Here is a 25,032-nt window from a genome sequence, read left to right as displayed (position 1 = left end):
TGAGCCCCTACAGTGCCCACAGGAGGGTTCTGGATAATCTGCAGATTTAGGGGCCAGGCGAGTGCAGTTCCTGCATGAGAAGGAGACCCAGGCTCTAAATACTTCCAAGTCCTCATGGACAGCAATTCCTCCCAAGGGTTGTTTTGTGTTTTTATTTTCTTCAGCCAGTTTTATTTTCTCTTGAATTCTTTTCAGAACCAGTGGAAACATTTCCTTTGGTCCTACCAGGCTGCAGCATTTTTGCCTGAACACTTATTATGTGAAAAGCACACTCAGAGCCACTGGGCACAGCAAGGAGCAGAGTTCAGGCTGCACATCTGGAAAATATTCCTGCTGGTGCGATTTGCTGGAGCAGGGAAGGGGCTCCTCAGGGAGCCAGGGGTGACCTGACATTGGCAGTGCTGAAAAGCGGACAGGGCCAGAACCCCAAGGGAGCTGTGACAGGAGCAGGAGCTGTTTGATAGAGGAGATGCCATCTCCAGCTTTGCTGGGGGATTACAGAGCGGCCCAGTGTAGTTTTCTTCTCCTGGTGCGCAGAGACAGGCACAGTTTCCCTGCTGAGGATCTTCTGAAGGACGGTTGAGAGGCAAAAGACATGAATATCCCAGCCTGGGGCTCAGGAGGGATCTCTCAGGGCACACCTTCCACTGGCACAAAGGAGTGTAACACCAAGAAAGCAGATGTGTGCCAGCAGTACCCAAAAATGGGCCCTTTCTGATCATTATCAAAATCCAGAAATGGTCATTTCATGTCAATTCCAAGAATTTACTGTAAAGCAAATGTTTCATATTGTGTTATTTGCAAACAAAAGGCCAGGGAAATAAATATATGACAAGTCAAATTATGAACTTGGGTGCTCCTTTCAGGGACAGACAACTGAGAAATACGGCCAGAGCACAAATCTACTTTCAATTCCAGGTTCAATCTATACAAATTTAGGCACATGATTTTTTTTTTTCTATATAAAAGCAGTCCCAGGTGAGCGTTCGTAGATGATATATCTAGAAAAAGGAACAAAAAGGAAAAACAACAACAACAAAAAACAAAAAACCCCCTTGCTCTCTGTTCCAAAAAGCTGTCAGTTTTCTTAATTCTATCCATTTACATTTATTGCTGTCAAAATTCCCAAAGTCTGCCAAAACGTAAGGGAAGTCGCAATACAGATGAGTACTACCAGCAGAGAGGAGGGTTCAGAGAGGAGCAGGAAAAGGAATAGTGAAAAGGACAGATCCATCATTTTCAGTGGTTACAACAATTGTGGGGAAGCATCTCTGTGAATTACCAGTGGTAAAAAGAAAAGCAGAAATACAAAGCAAGTAAATCCCTGCCCCAGAAGAACAGATCAGGTGAATGCTCTGTTATTTGTTGCTGCAATTGTCTGAAAGTGGAAGCTTTTGGGGTGCTGAAAAGCACTGGAAAAGGTGGTTTTGTCTAGGAGATCTTGCCCTTTATTCCAAGGTGCACCCAGAAGGAATCTGGGGAGGGATGCAGCTCAAGTCCAGACACTTCTGTGCCAGGGCCACCACAGTGCCAGGCTCGTGCTCCTGCTCCCCCTGCTCCTGTGCTACAGCTGGGCCCTCCTGGCTGAACCTGGGAGTTATCTCCACAGCTTCTACTCTTCCTGACTGGAATCAGCCAAATGCTTCAAAGGTCAATAGAAGAAGTGCAAAGAGCTGAAGATACTTTGAAATAACTGATATTTTTTGAGAACAGAGCGTTCTTGCAAATCCGAAGCTTTCATTTATCAAAAATTCCAGTTGAAAGAAACCAAATATTTTTTTTAATTCTTATAAGATTTGAAGTACTTTAACCCCATTAACTTTTTCCTTTTTTTTAAATCCCAGATTTTTTTTTTTTTTTTTTTTTTAATAGGAGAATTTGCCAAATGGACATTTTAAATGTATTTAAAGGCCAGTAATTTTTGGAAGAATTACATTAGAAACATCCACCAGCTCTGTTATACACTAAGAATTCACGTTACATAAAAAGCCAGATATAGAAAAATAACCCAGAGAAGCCCACTCCACAGAGCTGAGCCCGAATAACCCTGTTTACTGCATGTACACTGACAGCAGTGAGTGCCCCCACTCTCTCATTCGATAGCTCGATTTGTGTGGCTTTTCAGCCACAGAGTTCAGTGAGAGCTCTGTGAAGTGCTCATTTCTGGATGCTGCAGTTCCAGGAAGAAAGGGGCATCCAAGCAGGTGAGGGAGCAGCAGCACAGCCAGAGGCCCCAGCCGAGTCCTGGGCTGAGGACACAGCATCCATTTCCAGGAAAGCCACGCTAGCAGGAAACAGGGGGTGGAAGCAGCTCTCATAGAGAGCTCTGACACTCTAAGGCAGATGCATCTGTATTTTTCCATTGTATGGAAAGCTTTGCCCATATTTACTGCTCAGGGATTGTTTTTCTCCCTGCTGTTGTCCTGCCAGCAATGATCACTGTGGGCCGGATTTCTGCAGTCCATTGGCACAGCAGAGTGGACTCTGAGGCCGGACGTCTCTCCACTTGTGCACTTTGACTCTGCTCTGTCCCCCACATCATCAATAATCAGCATTCCCAGAGCATGGCTGGCTGGGAATGCTGGAGCACGCTGGACTGGTCCTACCCTGGCACGGATCTTGCTTCCCACAACCCACTGGGAAAGGAGGGAGCCCCAAATGTTCACCCAGCACTACAAACCTCAGCACTGACAGAGTGCAAAAGCATTGACCCTTTGTTGGGGATCAGGTAATCCCCCTGCTTAGATGTCAGAGAAAGCCTGGTTCCAGAGGAATTATCAGGCATCTGCCTCCCTACCTGAGCAGCAATGCCCTGCTGGTCCCCACAAAGGCTGAAGGTTGGGCAGCGAAAGAAGTCTGAGCTGCTCTGAGGTCAGGCACCAAAATCTTTTTCCAGTTGTTACTCCGGGAATTTAAAAGATGATCTGCCTTAGCTGCAAGCACAGGAGGTTTTTCTTACACAAAGTATAAGAAAAATGCAGAAATGAATACAACAGAAGGGGCCAGGCTGCAAGGCCAATGATCCCTGTGGTCTTCAGATGTGTGAACCAGTGAAAATCAGAAAGGTATCACAGCACTAAAGCTAAAACTCATTAATAAAAGTGACAGTAAAAACTCCAAGACAAGGAAAGTTACCCAAGAGCAAAACTCTAATTACACTTGGGAACAGCCTCCCCCAGGAGAGCAGCACAGTCCTACTCCTGGAAGTACTTTATAACTAGACTCATTAATATTCTTGGAAAGACCAGGTTAAGAAATACATCTCTAGGGTGCTGTGTCCAGCTCTGGATCCTCGGCACAGCAGGGACAGGAGCTCCTGGAGCTGAGGAAGGGCCTGGAGCATCTCTGTGCCCAGGAAAGGCTGAGGGAGCTGGGGCTGCTCAGCCTGGAGAGAACACACAGAGGGCACCCTGAAGAGGAGAGCCTGGGCCCTGCTCTCATCCTCCCTGCACACAGGGACACCCAAGGATACCCAGAGACACACAGGGACACACAGGGATACACACAGACACCCAGGGACACCCAGAGACACCCAGGGACACACAGGGACACACAGGGCTGAGGGGCCCTCTCACCCAGCTCTGCTTGGCCCAGGCTGACTCTGCAGGAGCCCAGCAGAGATGCTGGTGACACTTCTGGAAAAGCAGATTTAAGAAAGGGCAAAGTCACCAGACAGGCAGAGAAGAAGGGAGGGGAAAAAGATTGCATGTTTTAATGAGCAATAAATTAATTTTACCCAAGAAGACTGTTCTGCCTATGCCAGGGATTACTCAGGGACTGCCTGTCAACCAACCCCAACGGCTCCTAGCAGAGGACCCCTGTACCCAAACCTGAGACCTACTCTCAGTCAATCTGCTTCCTCAGCAGTGCTGAGTGAGGACACCTTCCTTTTAGCCAAACATCTTTCACAGCCTCTTGGAGAAATGGCAAACTCACCAACAAAAGCCCTTCAACAGTCCTCCTGAATTCTAAGCTGCTTAAATCTTATTTTTATGATAATAAGATTACTTGAAAATGACTTCCATATATTAAAAAAACTATTAATACTTTTCTTGTCTGACAGACTTGCAAATGTAGTTCTGCTTTGTGCTTTTGGCAGCAGCATTCAATGGCCATTGAAAGTTTTCCTGACCTTTCCTGCAGCAAAAAATCATTGACTTCCCCTGCTGTGTATTTGCATAGGGAGTGCTCTTAAGCCAGCAGCAGCCAAAGGAGACTTCAGTAGTTATATCCAGGACTGTATCCTCAGCTAGAGGTGAGTCCTACAGGAGTTCCTCCAGACAAATGCTTCAGAACCTGGAGATTCAAATTTTATTAATTTTGCCTTTTTAAAATTTATTATTATTATTCTTTATCCTTTTGTTACTAAAATCAAAGTCATTGTCATCTTTAAATGGAATTGATCAGACAGTGGCATGGCCAGAAGAGGATTTGGGTTATGCAGAGCTGGATGATGAAGTGTCACAATCATCAGCCTCCTGCCCTGACCTCTCTGGATAAATCCTAGCTGTGCATGATGTTTCTCCCACACCTTGCAGTGTTGCAAGGACTGAGATACAACTTTGAGCTGGATTAGTCAACCCACTAACCTCCCTTACCTGAGTGGTCTCCTCTTGGCTTTCCCATTCTTGCAGAGCCAAGCTATGGAGCATAAATTTGCTGCAGCTTTTATCATATATGAACAGCTATTTGCATATTTTGTTTATTACTAGAACCTGACTCATGTGTTAGGTCAGACACTTCTAATCATCCCTGTCCTAAACACTCAGCTTTTGAAAGAAGAGCCCAGCCCTGCATGAAGCATTCGCTGGTGAACAGGGCCATAAATCACCCTGGCCAAATTCTCCGAAGCAGCTGGGCAGGGAGAACTTTCCGAGCTGGAAATGCTCCCCCACCTCCCTGCAGGCTGTCGGGCTTTTGATAAACATGAGCAATTAGCACCTTTTCAGACATAATTTTCCTTCCCCACTGATGGAATATTGGATACCCAGAAGGAAACTGGGCCTTGGAGGGAGGTTGCAGGAAGGTGGGCAGGATGGTGGATGGAATGGTGAACACTGCTCCAACTCATCCATGGAGGACTGTGCTCACACATCCTCTCTCTCAGCCACATCTCCCTGCCCCTGCAGTGACAGAAGCTCTGACAAGCCCATTTCTGTTTGATGGGAAGAAAAACAAACATTGCAGTGGATAATCAAACAAATGTGGGCTCTCCAGTTCTTGGATGCGAACTCCAGCTAATGTCATAAAACATGGGAAGAATGCTCTGTAATTAATTCCTCCTCTGGAAATATTTGACTGGGTTTGGGATGTCCTACAGGAACAACACTGAAATCAACAGTAGCAGTAAAGGTTGCATGAGTCTGGAACTGAGGGATTTTCCTCAAAGTAAGTATCTGGGAGAAACTGGAGCTGAGATGCTGTGGGGTTGAGCAGGGGAATTTAGTGAGAGATTATAAACACACCTGAGCAAACCTGCATTTCCTCCTGCACTGCATCCCTGCAGCCACCTGGGGAAAGCTGTACCTGCAAAGAAGAGACAGTTTTATACCTCTGCAGCCACTGTCACACACTCTCCAATGTCATGTTTCCAATGCAGGGTTCAGCTCCTGCTTTCCTGCTGCCTTCCCATCTAATGTTTCCAGCCACAACAGTAGCTAAGCTATTGCCAAGAAAACCACATTGTGGTCTAAGTGATGCTGTGATCACTTTACAGCCTGGGCCACAGAACTCTGGTGTGTGACTGCAGCAGTCACAACAAACGGAATCCAGGCTGGGCACCTCCTGAAAACGCGATGGATATCCACAGTGATAGCTAAACCAATCACAATAGCATCCAGGGCTGGGGAACCCCTGAGAACAGGATGGACATCAGCAGTGATAATTAAACCAATCACCACCAGAAAATGCTGTCAAGAAGAGAAAGAAGTCGTGAATCCAAATGAGGCATAGATACACAGGAAGCTGAGCCCAAGGAAACTCTCTGATTGTTCTGTTCTGGATATCATCAGGATCTGAGGGAAGTTCCAGAAGCATGGGAGCACATACAGCCATATTTTGAAATTTCCACACCACCAGAGCTGCATCTCATGAGGGGTCTGTCTTTATTCAGGACTGTGAACTTCTCTTCTCCCCAGCCTACATCATTACACAATTCCTCTGTTCATTATTAATTCCTTTCCTCTCCAGGTGATGAGAAATGGGCATTCCCCATCCTTTGCCTTTAATCCTCCTACATAATGTGGACCCCACCTCAGAGTACCTGGGTTGAGCACCCACTAGAATTATTTACTCTTTTTCTGCTACAAGATAGGATTAGGGGAAGAGCAAAGCAGGCTCAAACTTTAAAGGGTATTAAGAAAGCTTTATTAACAAAACTACAAGAAAAAGAAATAAGTAAGAATCAGAATAAAACCTTCAGAACACCTCTCCTCCCTCCTCAACTCCCTTCCCTTCCCTTCCCTTCCCTTCCCTTCCCTTCCCTTCCCTTCCCTTTCCCACTGACAATGTACAAAGACAAAACCTGGGGCTTAGGTCAGTTGACTGCCTCTAAAATAGTCTTTTATCAGTGCTCTTACAGAGAGGAGTCTCTTTTGCCATGTTTTAGAGACTTCTCCACAAAAAAACCAGTCCTCTCGTGGCTTGGATCCTCACGAAGAGCAGCTGCCCAGAAAATCTGCATTCATTAAGTCCCTCCCATCACATGCAGCCTTCCCACAGCTGCATTCATGGGCCACGTCAAACTTATAGGGTAATATTTTAAGGATGAGCTGTTCAAAGCAAAAGTTCACTTCATCTATCTCTGATATCACCTTAATCTCTGGAAACAGAGGTCTTCTTCTTTCCTGGGGGCAAATGGTCTTCATCACTCATCTTCCTCTCTGTTCAGTCTTCTTATGCAATCACATACTTACATCAATTTACTTACTTTAGCACAAATGCCTTTGCTCATATCTGCAATTTGAACACTTCATCTTACCATATTGTTTTCATGAATTAAAGGGATAGTCTAGTGTATCAACAGTCTATTATCATGGCCTTGCAAAAGAATTTTAGCCTAAGACTAAGGCATCTCCTCATTCTTTTCCCATCTGAGACTTAACTTCTTCTTAACTGACCTTGGTGTCTTCATGTTGTCTCTTTTTGTGTTTTCACTCTGTCCTTTTCTCTCAGTTGAGAAGATCAGTGCTTTGTAAGTTTTGTCTGCGAATAAAAGAGTTAATATCTTCCCTGGGGCCTGTAGATGGTCAAGATGGTCGGCAGTGGCCAAAGCAGTCACGATGATGGATTTCAGGCCATGCTGGGGTCTGTGCCAGGATCTCAGGGGCCCCAGCCAGAGCAGTGGCTGCTGCTCTGGCCACATGGCTGTCTCAGGCCCGTACTGCATTTAATTCCAGCCACGGGTCAGTTTGACCACGCTGGGGAAAGAGAGAACAGGCCCAGCAACAGGATGTCAACAGCCTCTGGGGTCTCGCCTGGCTGGGCCAGTGTCCCTTGGCCTTCCCACCCCCTGCCTGGCAGCTGCTGGGGCACAGCCTGGCCGGGGTGGGAGCCTGGCCCCTCAGCAGGGCTCGCCCAGCCTGCCCCTCAGCAGGGCTCACCCAGCCTGCCCCTCAGCAGGGCTCACCCAGCCTGGCCCCTCAGCAGGGCTCACCCAGCCTGCCCCTCAGCAGGGCTCACCCAGCCTGGCCCCTCAGCAGGGCTCACCCAGCCTGCCCCTCAGCAGGGCTCACCCAGCCTGGCCCCTCAGCAGGGCTCACCCAGCCTGGCCCCTCAGCAGGGCTCACCCGGCCTGGCCCCTCAGCAGGGCTCGCTCAGCCTGCCCCTCAGCAGGGCTCACCCAGCCTGGCTCACCCGGCCTGGCCCCTCAGCAGGGCTCACCCAGCCTGCCCCTCAGCAGGGCTCGCCCAGCCTGGCCCCTCAGCAGGGCTCACCCGGCCTGCCCCTCAGCAGGGCTCACCCAGCCTGCCCCTCAGCAGGGCTCGCCCAGCCTGGCCCTCAGCAGGGCTCACCCAGCCTGCCCCTCAGCAGGGCTCACTCAGCCTGGCTCCTCAGCAGGGCTCACCCGGCCTGCCCCTCAGCAGGGCTCGCTCAGCCTGGCCCTCAGCAGGGCTCACCCGGCCTGCCCCAACCATGCAGAAGAGGCCGGGCTGAGCCTGTTACCTGTTCTCAGGCCAGAAGAAAGCTTTCCCGAAGTTTATTCAATTTTTAACATGTGTGTTCACAGAAACTTGTCTAACTTTCTAGTGGTTTAACAAAGTGTCAATATTCAAAGTAGTCACTAATTAGTTTCATCAGGCGTCGCTAGAGGACATGAAAAAAATGATATTCACACATTCAACTCCAGAGCAAAAAAAAAGGGAAGTTTATTTACTTGCCCTCATTTATATAGATTCTGAGCAATGACCAGGGATTGGAGAATAAGGTTGCTACCTCTGCACTCCACTGGCCAGGCTAGAAGTCCATCAATTGTCCCTCATCAAAGAGTAATGTGAAAACAACTACTTTGTTTATGTTACAAGCATGAGAAACTCCACTACATAAATGTAAACAACTCAGAAGGCTAACAGAATATAGTAACAGTCAGGTACAGAAGGGACTCCTGGCAGCTCTTAAAAATATCCTTTCTGTAAGTGACCTCTTCTCTGTTCACTAAAGGTCAATCAATGCAAAACTAGCACAGCATGTCAGAGGTTCAGTCTGCAAAGCTGTTTGCCAGGGCAGGACAAGCAGGTCCCTCATGGCTGTCAGTGCCAGGGACCGGGGTCTGCATGGCAGCCACTGATGTCAAACCCACTGTACGTGGGATACATTAACTGATTTGTTAATTGGGTTTGCAGGGCCAGGTTTTGGTAGCAGGGTGCTCCAGGGGTTGTTCCTGTGAGAAGCTGCTGGAAGCTTCCCCCATCTCCAGCAGAACCAATCCCAGCTGGCTGCAGGACATACCTGCTGGTGATCAGGGCTGGGCCAGTCAGGAATGATGGGAACACATCAGGGATAAATTGCATGAATCTACATTTCTAGACCAGGGCTGGTTTACCAGGAGGGCATCAGAGTGTGCAATGCTGTAGATTGCTCCGCCTCCCCTCCTCTTCCTCCTGAGCCTTCCTTCCCAGGCAAGCCATGCAAAGCCCTGAGCTCCTGCAGCACGGCAGAGGCTGGGAGAACACGCCCGTGCAGAGAGAGGGTTAAAGAGGACAATAAAACACAGCAGGTGCAAGCACACGAGAAAGAAATAAAGCAAAATTCCCTCCCTATGGGAGCAATAGAAATGATTGAGAGTGTGGACTCTGTAATCTGCAGAAACTGGGGCAACACTGTTGAGTCAAATTAAATGCACAGAGTGGAAAAATCCAAGCCCAACAATCTGTCTGTGTCATGTGTCTGTGGATAATTTACTGCCATGGTTGGAGTCTGCCTTCGAAGGATTCAGGGGCAAAATGAACCTGTGGGACTTGTTTCCCTGCAATGTATGGACACATGTGCATGTCTGGAACCATGCTGAGGAGTGAGGAACAGGACAGGAAAGTTTTTGCATTCCCCAATCCCTCAGCTCCTGGTTAAAAGCTGTCTCCATGCTGTCACTCCAAGCATTGCATTTGCTGATCAGGAGACAGTGAAAGAAGTACCAGGGTGAATCCTTGGAAGGCAGGTGTTAGCTCAGGGCAGGGAGGGGCAGGGAGGCAAGGAAGCCCCTTGCATCCTGAAGGGATGTGCCCTCCCTGGGAGCAGCTGAGCTCCTGAGTACCTGTCTTCAGCTGTCAGCACACAGCAGTGCCAGGCCGAGCACAGCATTCCTCCCTGAGCCCTTCCCCAGGTACTCAGGGAGCCTCAGGTGCTGCCACAGAAATCATTGTGACAAAACCAGGATCTGAAAATACACCCAGGAACACCAGGACTTTGGGTGATGCCATGAGAGGGATACAGGGCTGGGATGCAGGGTTGGGATGCAGGGCTGGGTTACAGGGTTGGGATGCAGGGCTGGGATACAGGGGCAGGATACATGCCATATCCTGCTGTCCACCAGCCCACCATGGTTCAGGGCAGGGTAAGGTAAGTGCAACTTCTCTCCCAGCTGCAGAAGCCTGGAACAGCTCAAGCAAAGAAACATGCCTCCCACACGCTCCAAGGATGGGAGCGAGCACAGCACCAGCAGCTCTGCCCGGCCCTGCCTTTACTAGGAGTCTCAGCCAAAGCCCCTGGTGCAGATAATCCAAGCAGACAGTACAGTATTAGAGCCCAGTATGCTTTCTGGAGGAGCCCTTCTCCTCTGCTGTGATTTTCCCTGCCACCCATGGGGCTGGACTTTGCTGTCAGTGTTGGATTTCAATTTGGAGGTTTGCAGTGCAGCTGCTGGCCAGGTTCAGCTCCGTGTGATCAGCTCTAGGTGAAACACAAAACTGGGTCATTTTGGTGCATTACCAGCAATGCTCTGGCACGACTCCTTGGTGTTCATTAATACCAGGCAAGTTTCAAGTGCCCCAGAGTGATTTATTTTGTCTAATGGATCAATGCAAAGCAAGAGTCAGAGTTTGTTTCCTTTTTGTAACACACACAAAACCCAGATCACAAAACTCTGCTGAAGGGTCTTTGTTACCTTTGTTGCTTCTCTGGTGTCAAGTGCAAATTGCACCAAAGCCATGGAGTCCCAGGGGGTGGGAGGGCAAGGCTGAGCACAGAGGTTTGCAAGTCCTTCTGGAACAGAGAGGCTGCCTTTGGATCGAATTCCCCTGCAGTGTGCCCATCTCCTCTGCCTCTGTGCTGCAACCCGGGCTGCGGCGAGCACGGCTCTCCTGCTGTGGGAGAGAGGGACTGTGCCCCGGCCAGAGAGTTTCAAATTCCTCCAGTTCCCAGTCTTCCTTACACCTCCCTTCATGCCATCAGTTATCACCCTTTGCAGAGATCAGCAGGCTGCCTTCCCTCCACGGCTAAGAATTGGATTTAGCTCCCTGCCAGCAGCCATCGGCAGTGCTGAGAGGAGAAGTAAATATTCCCTGGCTCCCTTCCAGCACCCAAACATCAAATCGTACTCTAGTAATCACACAGAAGTTAATTAGGTACCTCAATAGGCTGGGATTATTTATTCCATAATTTCATGGCCTGACAGTTCTCACAGGGCATTTGTTTGATGCTGCTTATTTCAATCTGTGGGCTTTTGACAGCAAACTGCTCTGCTGCTGTCAAGGGGAGCAGGGCAGAGCAAGGTGGGCATTTGGGGGGCTTTAGCCTCCAAAAACACCCCCTGGGCAGGGACTGAGGCTCCAAAATCCCAGACTGTTCCCAGAGCTCCCCATCCATGCCGCCAGGACATGGGATGTTTACGCCAAGGAAAGGAAGCTGGAATAAACACTTCTGAAAGAGAAGCACAAACCTAGGGCCCTCCCTCGTATCTCTCTAATAAAACTATCTGGAGGGAAAATTCAAATGGAATTTTTTCTGTATTTCTACAGCAAGAAATCACATTGGAACTAAAGCAGTGTCTGATTTCTTTCTCTGTCAGCAATACTAAAAGAACCATTAAATGGAACCCAGCAAGGCTTTACTGACAAGTTTTAAAAGCTCAGAAATGTCTTTTAAGGTTGTAATTTTGTTTAGCAAAACAGAGCTTCAAAATCCATATCTACGGAAATCTAATATGGGAGAATTCAGCTGACTGGCCAGTGCTCAGACAGCCATTTAGGAAGGGAAAAACACTGTGAAGAATTATTAATAAAAGCATTTACAGGAATTTGGAACATCTGAATATATACAAAACAACTTCTCCAGACAGGAACTTCATCTTCTCAGAAAGCAGAGTCGCTTCTGTCCCCTGTGCCTTCCCAAGAGCCCCTTCCCTACCCCTGAGTGGCCACAGGGACAGGGGGATCACAGGGAGACAGAGCTCTGTGTTCTCATGAACAAAACACTCTGTAAGATGCACTGCACACAGGCTAAATCCCACATTCCCACATGGATAAAACCATCTCATGACAAAGGATGACAATGGCACAGGGAATCACAACACTTAAACAGATACAGGAAGAGCTCGAGCATCCAAGCACTGGGGGACTCCCCAGCTCCCAGAGCCTGTCAGAGGATAACCCTACAGCCCTCAGCATCAATTAGGATGTAACTAATGACTTGTTTGGGCCATGAAAGGAGCTCGGTGGGAGGAGGCCGTGACCCCAGCCCTAATGGAGAGCTGTGGCCTGTCCTGCAGGGTGAGGTGTGGGGATGGTGACAGCCAAGGACTGACACCAGGATGAACAATGTTTGCTTGGACAAGAGCTCTTTGTCGGCCAATCCATTGAGGGGTTGGGTTTCAGGCCTGAAGAGGTGTCTGGTTACCCCCCCCACTCAGAGATAAGGTACCTGAATGTCTTGTGCAAACACAGCGGGGGGCCACAGGGAGAAGAACACTTGGTGGAAAAAGGCTCTTGGTTGCACACTGTCAAAGGGGAGAATGTTCTGAGGAAAAACCAAACGATTCCCCCTGACTTTTGTTAGCACTGATGGAAAGTGGCAAGGTATAAAAAGGAGCTTTACGGCTTGCCAGAGCGTGGCTGGGAGGGAACAGATGGCCAATTCATCTCCACCGAGCTTGGCACTTCCAACAAAAGAAACAATATGTGTTTGGCTGCCCTAATTTCTCCCCCAGGTATCCCTGCAGGTGACTGGGATGTCTGATGACAAGAATGACTTGACTTGTGCTCCCCAAGAGCACATGTTGCTTGTTGCTGGGGCCTTGCCATTGTTTTGCCCAGTCTCCCACTCTTTTGCAGCACTCGGGGAGGTGTCTCCAGATCCAGGACACAACAGCAAACGTGGATGACCCCACCCGGATCCAGCACTCACAGGGGCTCCTGTTTCACCTGGGGATTCATTCCAGTTGCCCTCATTTCAGTCTGCAAACATCTATTTCCAAGCACTGGAGCTGCACACAGCACATCCCAGGGATGCTTTGCTGAATGAGACTGGCTGTAAAAATTCCAAGAATGGATCGAGGGATCCAAAACTGAGTTGGCTACCCCAGCATGTTTTCGCATTTAATGTTATTTCCCAGGCACAGCCTTGATTTCCAGTATATTTTCCTACCCAAGGGATAAGCTGCTCCACTTTCCCACAGAGCTTGGGGGCTGCACCAGGGTGGCTTTCTCAGGGGAAGGATGGCAAGGGAACAGGAGAGACATTCTCACCCTGATACACTGTGCGCAGGGCTCGTGTATCAGAGCTGAAGGAGTCATGGCTGAGTCAAACACAAAATTGTATTTCTGGGTAAAATGCATCTTTCCCCATCTCTCACACTAAGCTGGTCATTGGTGCAGTGTGGCACATACCAAAATCCTTAAAATTTGCACACAAAAACCAAAACAGGATCAGTGGGTCATCAGTGCCTGTAATGTTGTCAGGGTGGGCAGTGTGGATCCATAAGCCACCAGCACAACTCTCCTGCATATTTGGTATTCTCCTGTCATTGCTTTTCTTTGCAACAACAGCAGAGCAAATTAAGAACCACGTCTAAAAGGCACTGGAGGCTGATGCCCGATCAGGGACAGAGGATGGGAGTTCACATGAGCTCTGCAAGATTATCTTGAAAACCCCACACTACAGCTCTCCAACGAGTCCAATTCTAACTAAAATTTGTTGGGCCTCACAAATTATACTCTACCATATGTTAATAATGAGGCCAGAGCATTAAGCTGAAGTAAAAATCATTGATGATTAAAAATTATTCACTAGAAAACTTCTAGAGAAACATGATTAATAGATCAAATTCAAGTGGCATTTTAAAGAAACTGATTTTTGTTTGTATTAGTGATGCATGAGACGAACCTGTAATGGGTTAACAAAGGATTTTATCCATAAGCTGTTATATTACAAAATACAATGTTATATTCCCCACAGAGCAAAAAGTTGTTTTGTCTTAGTAAATATTGACTAAAAACACTGATTAAATGAGTGTTCCCATGCTGCAGACTCAACCACATCCATGTTTGTTCCCTTAAGAGAGCATTACACACACTGAACATACATCCAGAGGAATCAATCATTGGACATATGGTTAGGATATTATCTTTTCCATACCAAAAGTCCAGGCTTTCAGGAAGAAACCAAGAGCCAAGACAAGTTGTTAGACTTGGTTATCTCAGAAATACAGCAGAACAGGTCACACCCCAGCCTTGGCCATACTCACATATTTTAAGGATTTTCTACAGAGAACCATCTAATTATTTTTATTTTATTTATCTCATCCCATTATTTTATGCCGTGGCTATCTATAAGGAAAATGAATAGTCCTGCAATTAAAAATACAACCCTGAATCTGCATGATTTTAGGCAAATAATCTCCACCTTGGTTTTAAAGATCCTCGAAGAAGATGCAGAGCTTTAGAACAGGTTTTGATGTTTCCCTGCCACCACTTTCAAGGGAATTGAAACCTATAACCTTTCTCACTTAAGTCTTGTGACAGTGAGTGGAACAAGGCCTAAATATCTTTAAAATGCTTGGGTTGGACAGATTTTCAACACAGCTCAGCTCAAATTTCCCCTCTTCAGCAGGATCCACATGAAGTCAGAGTGCTGGGCCCGGAGCTCACCGGCTCAGCTCTCCAAAGGCTGCCCGGCATTTTTGGGAATCTCGCCCCTTTCTCGTGTTCCCAGCTGAAAGATGAGCTGCTTGAAATGTCCAGCTTTCCTTTTCTGTAAAATAAGGCTCCCAACATGCTGCTGATTCACACAGACTTGGGAAAGCAAGAAGTGTCCAGAGCTCAGGCCTTCCAATGGCTCTTGAGAGAAGCAAACAAGGTCAGCCCGTCTCCCTGCCATTCCATTCCATCAATATTCCATCAATTCCATCAATATTCCTCATTTCACTAGGCCACAGTCTTCTCTCCCATCATCACATGCTGCCTTCTAACACTAGGCAATTTAATGAAAAATATTTAAAACTACTGAGCGAGAAAAGCTGATATGTCTCTTCAAGTGACAGCCTGGGAATGACCTGAGAAGTCACATTTAGCAACTTTACAGTAAACTAGTTCTGATTATAGTGAAAATAGTGGGATCTATGAGTCCTCAGACGTACTCCTCATTTCAAATTGTGTGGGCAATGACTGGTGGCTGTACACAGACTGAATTTTTCTAGACTAAAATTTCTCTGTGTCATCCTAATACTTTTGGTTCCCAGCAGGCATTTGAGGGAGAAAAATTAAGTACTGAAGATAGTTATTAACTAAGAGTTGTATTCTTAGCTCTGGAAAAAATGTATGGCCCTTATTTTTGAATTTTGTCATGTGTGATGGACTAAAACCAAATTTAAGAAGGGAGTGCAGGTGGATTTTGACAAAATGGATGACTTGAGGGGTAAAATTCCATCAAATCTGGAAATTTCTTTTTTGAAAAATGACCTTTAAAATACAATAAGCATTTTCTGATGAAACTTATTAACAACACTCCTTTTAGAGTGCCTGAGTAATGCTCAGCCGCATATTCCCGGGATATCTTGCAGTTCCGCAGATGTGTAGCTCTGGTGGCAGACCCTGTGTCGGCACCTGAGAACAAGAGAATTCTCATGGCCCTGCCCCAGTGTCACAGCAGAGCAGCTCTCCAGGCTCCACTGCCTGCCAGGACCAGGACTGAGATGGAGCTGCCCCGTTGGGATGAGCTCCAGGTGCCATCGACTTTGGGACAGCCTGGCTTGGCTCTCTGCTGCTCAAACGTGCTCATTAACTGGCCTGGGGCATAATTACACGTACCCTGGGAACATGAGAGAAGGGACAAGTGAAATCCTCTGTAAAATATGTCCCAGCTGGGGATGACATCATGGCCATTGATCAACCTGGGAGCCCTGCAATCCCCATCCAGCCTGTCATTTACACACAGCAGCAAAAGGGAACAAGGTCTGCACTAAGCTGCCCTGGGAGGCACCTGCCAAGAATTTCTTCTTGTCCCAGGACACTGCCAAGCCTGTCCAGAAGTTTTCTTAGAAGAAAAACCAATGAGCAACTTCTTTCCAAGGATACTGGAATACCTTATGCCCATGGGTTTGCTGTGTCAGGTGCAGCTCCTGAGGTAGTTAAGAGCTGCTGAACTTTTTCTTCAGGTGGGCAGACTGAGGCACAGAATGGCTGAAGTATGGCATCTGAAACTGTCCCCAGCCTAGGCAACTGCCTTTATGTACATTTTTGTTTTAAACAAATACACTGAGTGATGGGGTTTTCTTCTCCCATTTGTCCCATTTACAGCTCCCAGGCTGAGCTAAAGCCTTTCCAAACCTGCCCCAGATCCCAGGCTGATTTCCAAACCCTCTCCAAACCTGTCCCAGCTCCTGGGCTGAGCTAAAGCCCTCTCCAACTCTGTTCCCTCAGTGCAGCACATGCAGCCTCATGCTACATTCCAGTCAATCGGCAGAAAATTCCACACTCCCTCCTGGATATTCTCCCTCCCTTCTGGATTAGTCCCAAGCTCTGAGCACTCCAGTAGGAACTGACAGACAGCAGGAGATGATGTAGAGGTGCAATCAGATCAGACTAGGGAGAGTACAAATCTGTACAGCATAATGAGTCTTCTATTGCATATATCAGAGCTTTGAAACTTTTTCTAGTTAAATATATAGTCTGAAAACGTTCAGCGTATATCATCTCATCGGAACAACAGGCTTCCATTGTTCCCGTGGCATAAATCTCTCACAGGCTCCTAACAGCACATGATTTCCACCGGCTCCAGGCTGATATAGTGTGGCACAAAGAGAGGAAGGTTTGTACATGGAAATCGACTTACACTGTAAGAACAAATTTTGCATTGTTCTTTACCTGCAAGTCACACGTCTCCATGCTGCCCAATGAAGTCTTGCACTGATTGCTGCCGAGGGGAAGTAGCTCAATAATCAGGTGTGCTTTGCCTGGGGGTCTGCTGGAGTGATCTGCAGCTCAGGGCACTGTGGCACCACAACCCTGATGGATCAGCTCCATCTGCTCCTGCAGCACAACCCAGCAGTGGCAGCAGTGAACACAACAGCCCCAGGATGGTTTGGGGTTGCTCCAACCCCACACAGCTCTGCCAGTCCCTGGCACACAAGACCTATCCCCTACATCCTCCAACCCTCAAAAGGATTCATTGGTGCTCTCTCTCAGCTCTGTGAGTGAGAGTAGGACACTCCCTCAGGGGAATTAAGGATCATTTACAACTTGTAGTCCTGTGTCAGGATGAGCAGCAAACAGAGGTAGGCACTTAGTGGCTGCCAGGCGGAACATATTTGTTTGGCAGGAAATGTCCACATTTCATCTTTGTTGGATGAAGCTCCACAGCTGTCTGGAGATAGTTGCTGCTCAGGGGCCAAGAAGAGCTTGGTATTAGGCCCTCTAAAGGCAGTGGTCCCAGAAAGGCAACCTGCTGCTCTGCCTCTTCCTCTCTTAGAAAAAAGGACCTGCTCCTGCACCACAACAGGCTGCCTCAGGTTGGTGGATGCTGGGTAGAAGTGTTTCTATCCCAAAACAAGACATGATCATCCTCAGCCTCTTTCCTTGTCAGCTTTGTTTCCATTCCCATACCTTCCCCTGGTCACTCTTCCCTGCAGTCCTTCTTTTTGGGAACACATTGCTCCCTGGGAGGGTGGGCAGGCCCTGGCACAGGGTGCCCAGAGCAGCTGTGGCTGCCCCTGGATCCCTGGCAGTGTCCCAGGCCAGGCTGGATGGGGCTTAGAGCAGCCTGGGACAGTGGAAGGTGTCCCTGCCCATGGCAGGGGGTGGGACTGGATGAGATTTGAGGTTCCTTCAATCCAAACCATTCTGGGATTCCATGATAACAATCACACCAGGACCCTCCATATCCCCTCCAGATGAAGACACGTAATTTTCTCAGGGCTCCTGTGGCAGCTCTCAAAAGCACAAGAGAGAGATTACAGCACCTGTTAAATGTTGGGGACATTTTTTAAAGCCATCCCTGCATGAGAGGTGCTGCTCCAGGGGCACCCCTGGCTCAGGTGCTGTGGGTACCAATCCCTTTGCCTGGAGTGCCCCCAGGAGGGGCCTGGCACATCACACACGGAGGTGGCCAGAGATCAATTCAAGGGCAGGATGCTCTCATATTCCCCTGACGATGGAGCAGATGGAGTGCTTTGGAGATGCTCTCTAGGGCTCTCCTGCAGCAAACAATTGACAAATTCAGCCTCAGAGGCATTCCTGAGGATGAGGTGAGTGCAGCCATAAAGGCTGATTTATGAAAGGGAGATAAAATACACTGTCAAAATATTCCTGTTCTACCTGGAGATGGGGTTGAAGCCTTTCTGCACTTACCCTGCAGCCTGTCCTTGCCTCTGAGTGACCACGGGCAGGGAGATGCCCAGAATGCACAGAAGGGTAATTCCCAGGAACTGTAGGAAATTACTCACTCACTGCTGGAGGAGCGCGTGAAACACTGGCTGTGCTCTCACCTCATACCACACAGGCAGAGAATTCCTATCAGCACACAGAGGCTATAGGGTTACATTTTCTCATCAGACCCCAGACAAACACCACAGACTGCAGGCACTGCACTGGCAGCCTTGCAGGGTGAGGAGCTTGGCGTGCAGCATGCATGTCTGTATCTTGCTGTCACTCAGCTGCACTGAAATTTGAAAACAAGAGGTCATGAACTGCAGCCTTGCCAGAGTAGGAGCCAGAGTGCAATCATCATCTCGCCGGCCCACAAGCAGCATGGGATAAGGAGCAAACTGCAAATATATCTTATTTCTGGATCAGGCATGGTGTGGCCAGCAGGAGCAGGGCAGTGACTCTTCCCCTGTGCTCGGCACTGGTTGGGCAGCACCTCGAGTGCTGTGTCCAGTTCTGAGTCCCCCAGTTTGGGAAGGATATGGAGGGGCTGGAGTGTGTCCAGAGAAGGGCAGCAAGGCTAGTGAGGGGTGTGGAGCACAAGTCCTGTGAGGAGCAGCTGAGCGGTCTGGGGTTGTTCATCCTGGAGAAGAGGAGGCTCAGGGGAGATCTCATCACTCCCTCCATCTCCCTGACAGGAGGGTACAGCCTGGTGGGGTTGGGCTCTGGTCCGAGAGCAGCGAAAGGACAAGAGGACACAGCCTGCAGCTGTGCCAGTGGAGGGCCGGGCTGGACATCAGGAAGAATTAGCATAATGTTTTTACTTAAAATAATCAGTAAAAGCACTGCACAAGTTTACAATTGCCAGTGAAGTAGTTTAACTCATCTGAATAGTGTTTTCTTAATGAACAACTTTTAGATCTTTCAGTAGATTTCAATTTCAGTAAATGCCACAGTGATATTAAAATCTGCATTTTGTAAAATGCTTTGCAACAGATTTTGAGGGCTATGGGAACACTTCCCGATGTACAGTTCTTTGATGTGTGTGACAAGGATGGCAATACAATTTTAGCACACAAAAGGACAGTGGGATTTAACTGACTCTATTTGAAAGTACATCAAGATCCTTAGGAGAATGTACCAGAGATAAGAGGGACTAAATGTTAATAAACTGTCATATGATAAGGTCAATATATTGCTAGCTAATGAAATACAGACTTCATGTATCTCCTGTTGGTTATGGAGCAGGCAGGATGTCAGCCTCTTTTATTAGCTTAATGAGAATTTGAAAATCAAGCTTTGAGAGAAGGTAGCCAGACCAACAAATGCTTTTTAATTACCCCAAAAGGGATAATCTGATGATTTAGCTTCTCAGCTCCAGACACCAACATAAGCAGTGCTAGGACATCTTCACAGACCTTGGCACTCTTCCTTTAGTGAGTAACAGCCACAAACATTCAAGGATTTAAAACAGTGAAGTATCTGATTTTATTAAACATAAAATAGGCATCACATTGCACACATTTTCCAGTCTCCTGGGTCCCTGATGCACTGATTAGACTATTCCTTCAGGAAGCATACAGGAAAGCCAGGAAAAGGCCTTAAATAAAGGTTTTGATCCATGTGTCCAGCATAGACCCTAACTGATATGTCCTCATTTGAATGAGAAAAGGAACACTGTAGAAATTCAGCTCTAATGCTGAAAGGAAATAATGTTCTTAGTCATGATTCATTAGAGAAAAATGTCTCATTTGTTGCATTTAGGTTCTTGTTTACTTTCCATCCTGTTGATAGTTGATTGCCACTGCTGTCACTTCTATTCTTGTGTGTTTGTCCTTCCCACTTCTACCTGGGGTGCTCAGTGTTACCCAGGGTTCCCCACAAACACTGCCACTCATTATTTCCTTCTGCTTTGGCACAAACATCTCCTGTGCACTCTCATGCCTTCCCTTTGGCTTTGAGGTGGTTCCCAGGTATAACTGAAGGAAAGGAAAAAGCTAAATATTTCTGTCTTCACATTTCTGCCTTACTTCTCTTATTTCTTCTTATGTCTTCTTTGTAATATGCCTTGACTTCCCTGTTTTTTCTCTGTCCTGGGACTATTTTCCTTCAGAATGCTGAAATCACAGGTTTTTCCCAGCAGTTTTCCCCCTGGACCAATGTGGATATCAAAGAGCAATGTTTGTATGCATGCTGCAAACCAAACCCCAAAGACCTCCAGCCTTTGCTGGCACTCACAGATGATATTACTGCTGCAAGACTGTCTGGAGGGGATACACTCTGCAGCACCTTGATTGCCACAGAGTCTGTGTCCACCAGGGCTAAAAGTGTCTCTGAAGGTGTATTTCTTTCTCCACTGATTGCTCAGGGGGTCACACATTCCCACAAGGCATCTCAGAGAGTGAGGCAATTTGGGGAGACAGAAGAAAATCAGGTGTGAGTATCTGACCCAACAATTCCATGTCAACAAAACAGTCACTGAATCAACAAATCTCTCACCTGGATTGATGTAGTCATTGTTCTTTGGATTAAGTGACACCCAGAACAACATAGGCTGCCCACAGCCTGCCAAATCCTGATGGAGTAAACCTGAAACAACTGTTTTCAGCTGTAATTCTGAGAATTCAGGAGAACCCTGCTGTGAGAAGGGGGAAAACAACCTGTTTAACCGGCCTTCATGGGCAGATGCCTCCCAAGTTTCATATCAGCTGGAACTGCCAGACAGTGACATCCCCCAGAATCCTGGCACAAATCACTAAAAATGTGTCCTGGTGCTCCAGCATTCCCACAGGCTGGACCTGTGTCCCTCACCACTGCCCAGGGCTCCTCCTGGTGGGCCCCTTCCAGGCCCTCCAGCCTCTGCAAACACATGCAGAGCACCAGGGTAAGTAATGAGATGCAAATGTATTCCTTCAGAGGTTGATCCAAAGCCCAGTCAAGTCAATTATTATTAATGTAATTAGTACTGTATGAGCAGTTCAAGGCATAATTCAAGTCAGGTCTCCATCCAGGCAGGCTGTGGATATGTGCAAAGCAGAATTAAAGGGTTCACAAGCTAACTGAGTGTGACAGGCAAAAAGAAAGAGAGGAAGGAGATGTGAGGTGATATAAAAAGAGCAGATAATCTGCCACAGAAATCCAATCTTAATCCTGGGCTTTGTCTAGCGAACCATGCAGCCTTCAGCAGGAATTTCCAATAACAGTTACATCAGCAGTGTGTTCATTAAACAGATTTTGAACCTCTATTTGTAATGAATTTTCTCTCTCCTTACATTTTTATTCCTTTCCCCCTGTGCTGGGCTGGCACGAGAATGCTGTTTATTTCCCTAGCAGGGACTGTGGACTGGGGGTCATTCGAGCCAAGTCAATAGCATGACCTGGGAGCTGCAGGCATGAATGAAGGGCTGAACAAAACCCACCATGAGCTTTGCTTTCTTCTGTACCAGTAATTAAAAATGCCTGAGTCACACTGAGCACTGGGGAACTGGTTTGCTCGAGTGTCACGTCCAAATGCCAACCCACGAGCCCTTAGCTATTCTACACTGGCACTCACCCCAAAGCTCTTTCTCTTGCTCTCTCGCTCTTTTTTTTTTTTTTTTTTTTTTTTTTTTTTTTTTTTTGTTTTTGTTTTTGTTTTTGTTTTATTTTGTTTTGTTTTGTTTTTTTGTTTTTTTCCCCCTGCCCTCAGTCGAGAAGGGAGATTTTCCATGGGCGGAGGGCTTGGGGAGAAGCGGGCACGGCGCGGGCGGCTCGCTGGGATGCGGAGCCGCTCCCGCTCCTCGCCGTGCTCGACACCCTCTGGCCGGGCTGCAGCCAGGCTGGTGCAGCCAGAGCACCCTCTGCTGCTCCGCTCCCTCCTGCCAGGCAGCCCCTGGCACTGCCAAACCCTCTCGGAACGCGTGGAGGGGTGCTCGCTCCCAGCCTGCTCCCAGCCTGCTCCCTGGGCTCTACGAGCGCACCATCCCAGCTCGGCGGGTGATGATGGAGCACAGAGTGAGAGCCGCGCAGCCTCCATCGGTGATGCTGCAAACCTGCTGGATGCTGCGCCGCTGGATCATTTAAGAAAGGCAGGAAAGTCTCCTTGTTCCTTACCCGGTGTCTGGTGTAGCTGGGAATACAAAGCTGCACCAGAGCCCTCTGCACTGGCACGGGTTTTATCTGGAAATATTTGTAGCTGCCCTTGCTATTGGAGCATATGAATGCAATTACAATATTCCAGCAGAAATCAGCCGAGTATGTGGTAAAGCAGGGGAACATACAAGGGAATGTGTGTAAGATAATCTCCCTGTCATGCACGTACAAGGGCACCGAGATTCCTTCCAGGATCCAGCCATTCCCCACACTCCCTGCTGCTCCCAGAGAGGGAAGCACAGGCTGGCTGAGGCTACACTGCTGGCATGGAGGCCACCAGATCACCCCTGGAGTGGCCAGGCAACCACGCCAGGCACCTTCGGAGAGCAGCGGTGCTGAGATCTTTGTAGCTGGAAAAGGCAAGTCAACATGCAAATCCTAGTTAAAATATCTTTATTAGCAGCATTTTAATCACTTGCAAAATCTGGACCAGGATCAAACCAAGCATAAGGCAGCAGCTGCTGTAAACAGCCGTTGTTGAAATGGAAAAATGATTAGTGCTGAGGGAAGGATGTCAGGCGTAATGAACCTGCCATGGCTGCTGAGCACCGGGCACAGCCGGGCACCTCCGCACCTGTCCTGCCCTAAAACCTCTCCTGGTGCAGGGATCCCCAGACCTGCAACCTCTCTGCCCAGCTCAGTAACCATCCCTGATAGTATTTACAGCGCCAAAGGGTTTTTCTGACTCTGCCTGGTGAAGGGAATAATTCCACTGGTGCAGGAGCCTCTCTCCTTCCGTCACACATGGGAGGGTAATGCTGAGTGTGATTTTAACTTCCACACAATTAGGGAAGAGTAATTATCCACCAAAACTTGCATTGAAACAAGGAGTATATTAGCCATATTTTGGCTCTGGTGTTAGTTACTTTCTTCCCCTCTGCTGCAGGAAGGGACTTGGGGGTCCATGGCCGGTTGAACCTGAGTCAGCAGTGCCCTGGAGCCAGGAGTGACATCCCTGTCCTGGGGACATCAGCCAGGGAGGGATTGTCCCACTCTGCGCTGGAGCAGTCTCACTTCCAGTGCTGGGGCAGTTTGGGGTGCCACAATATAAAAAAGCCATTAGAGAGCGTCCAAAGGATGGACATGAGGATGGAGAAGGGCCTGGAGAGAAGCAGCTGAGGGGACTTGGTTTGTTCAGCTGGAGGAGGCTGAGGGGAAACCTCGTTGTGGTCTTCCACATCCTCCTGATCTCTTCACTCTCCTGACCCAGCAGCATGATCCAGGGAGCTGTTGCAGCTGGGCCAGGGCAGGCCCAGGCTGGATTTTGGGAGAAGTTTCTTCCCCCAGAGGGCGCTGGGCACTGCCCAGGCTCCCCAGGGAATGGGCATGGCCCCGAGGCTGCCAGAGCTCCAGGAGCATTTGGACAGCGCTGCCAGGGGTGCACAGGAGGGATTGCTGGGCTGTCTGTGCACGGCCACAGCTCTCACTGTGACACCTCAGCCCTTTTCACTGCACAGAGAGCTTCTCTTCCCTTCCTCATTGACAGGATGCCGCCAGGAATTCCCAATGTGAAAGCAGCTCAAGTCATGTTGAGCATGAACATACAGAATCATTCCCGTGTGTCACGAGGAGCAGAAGCCAGTTCCTTAAATCATCTGCATTTCAAATGCCGAGTGTCAAAACACGAGAAGTGGCTTCAGACAAACCAGCTCTGAGTCCTGTTTGAGTCGGGAGGGGGGAAAAAAGAGTTGTTTAGTATTTTTCATTTCCATCAGGGGGAGCCTGTGCACAGAGGATTAGTCCTGGTGACTCTCCAGCCCCAGAGACTTCCCACAACCACAGCTCATTGAGACCTTGTCGTGTGTGATCTGGGCTGCGAGGTCCCGGGAGCTCTGTCTCGTGTGAGGGAATTCAGAAATATTTCTGCATTTACAGAACGGTTTGAGCTGTGCTCAGGAGGGAGATCTGTTTATCTAATTACACTAGTGGAAGGTTAACATTTTTATTTAGCTGATGTATAATTCATACCACCAACAATGCAAACCACGCTCTGTGGTTTGGAGGTTGACTCTACCCGGTAAATATTAACATTTGTGGCATGAAAAATAATTATAGGGTTAGTATCAAGATCTGTGTCAGGATTATGTGGTTACAGGCTATTAACTGTAGGGCTTGAAATTAAAGATCTTGCTGTAATCAGACTTTACAAAACACCACCCTGGATCAAAGGGAAACAATAGTTTCTATCTGTTATAGTAGCATTTGACTAAATAAACTGCTGGGGGAAAAAAAAAAAAACAACCAAAAATTCAAACACTTCCCATAGGAGAAGTGGCAAAAACATCCAGTGCAAATTATCTGGTGTTACACAGAGTGAATCAGGTAATAAACACACTGAACTTCCTACACAACATATAAAAAAACCTCAGTTGAATAAAAAGCAATGAAAATCTGCAAAGCACTGCAAAGGCCTCTGAGGTGTAACTTTAGAGCTCTACTTCCAGTTCTCTTGGAGGGAAAAACTGGCCTTCATGGTTAAACCTGTCCTATGTTTGAGAAAAGAGCAGTGGCCACCACTGAACACCATGCGCACATCTGCTGAAGTTCTCTCACCTTCATGATCTCCCAGGATTTCTGGGATAAACTCAAACTCCCACACTCAGCTTAAAGCCTC

This window comes from Hirundo rustica, chromosome 14 (assembly GCF_015227805.2).
Source record: "Hirundo rustica isolate bHirRus1 chromosome 14, bHirRus1.pri.v3, whole genome shotgun sequence".
In the NCBI taxonomy this organism is placed as follows: domain Eukaryota; kingdom Metazoa; phylum Chordata; class Aves; order Passeriformes; family Hirundinidae; genus Hirundo; species Hirundo rustica.
This window is presented reverse-complemented; position numbering follows the sequence as displayed.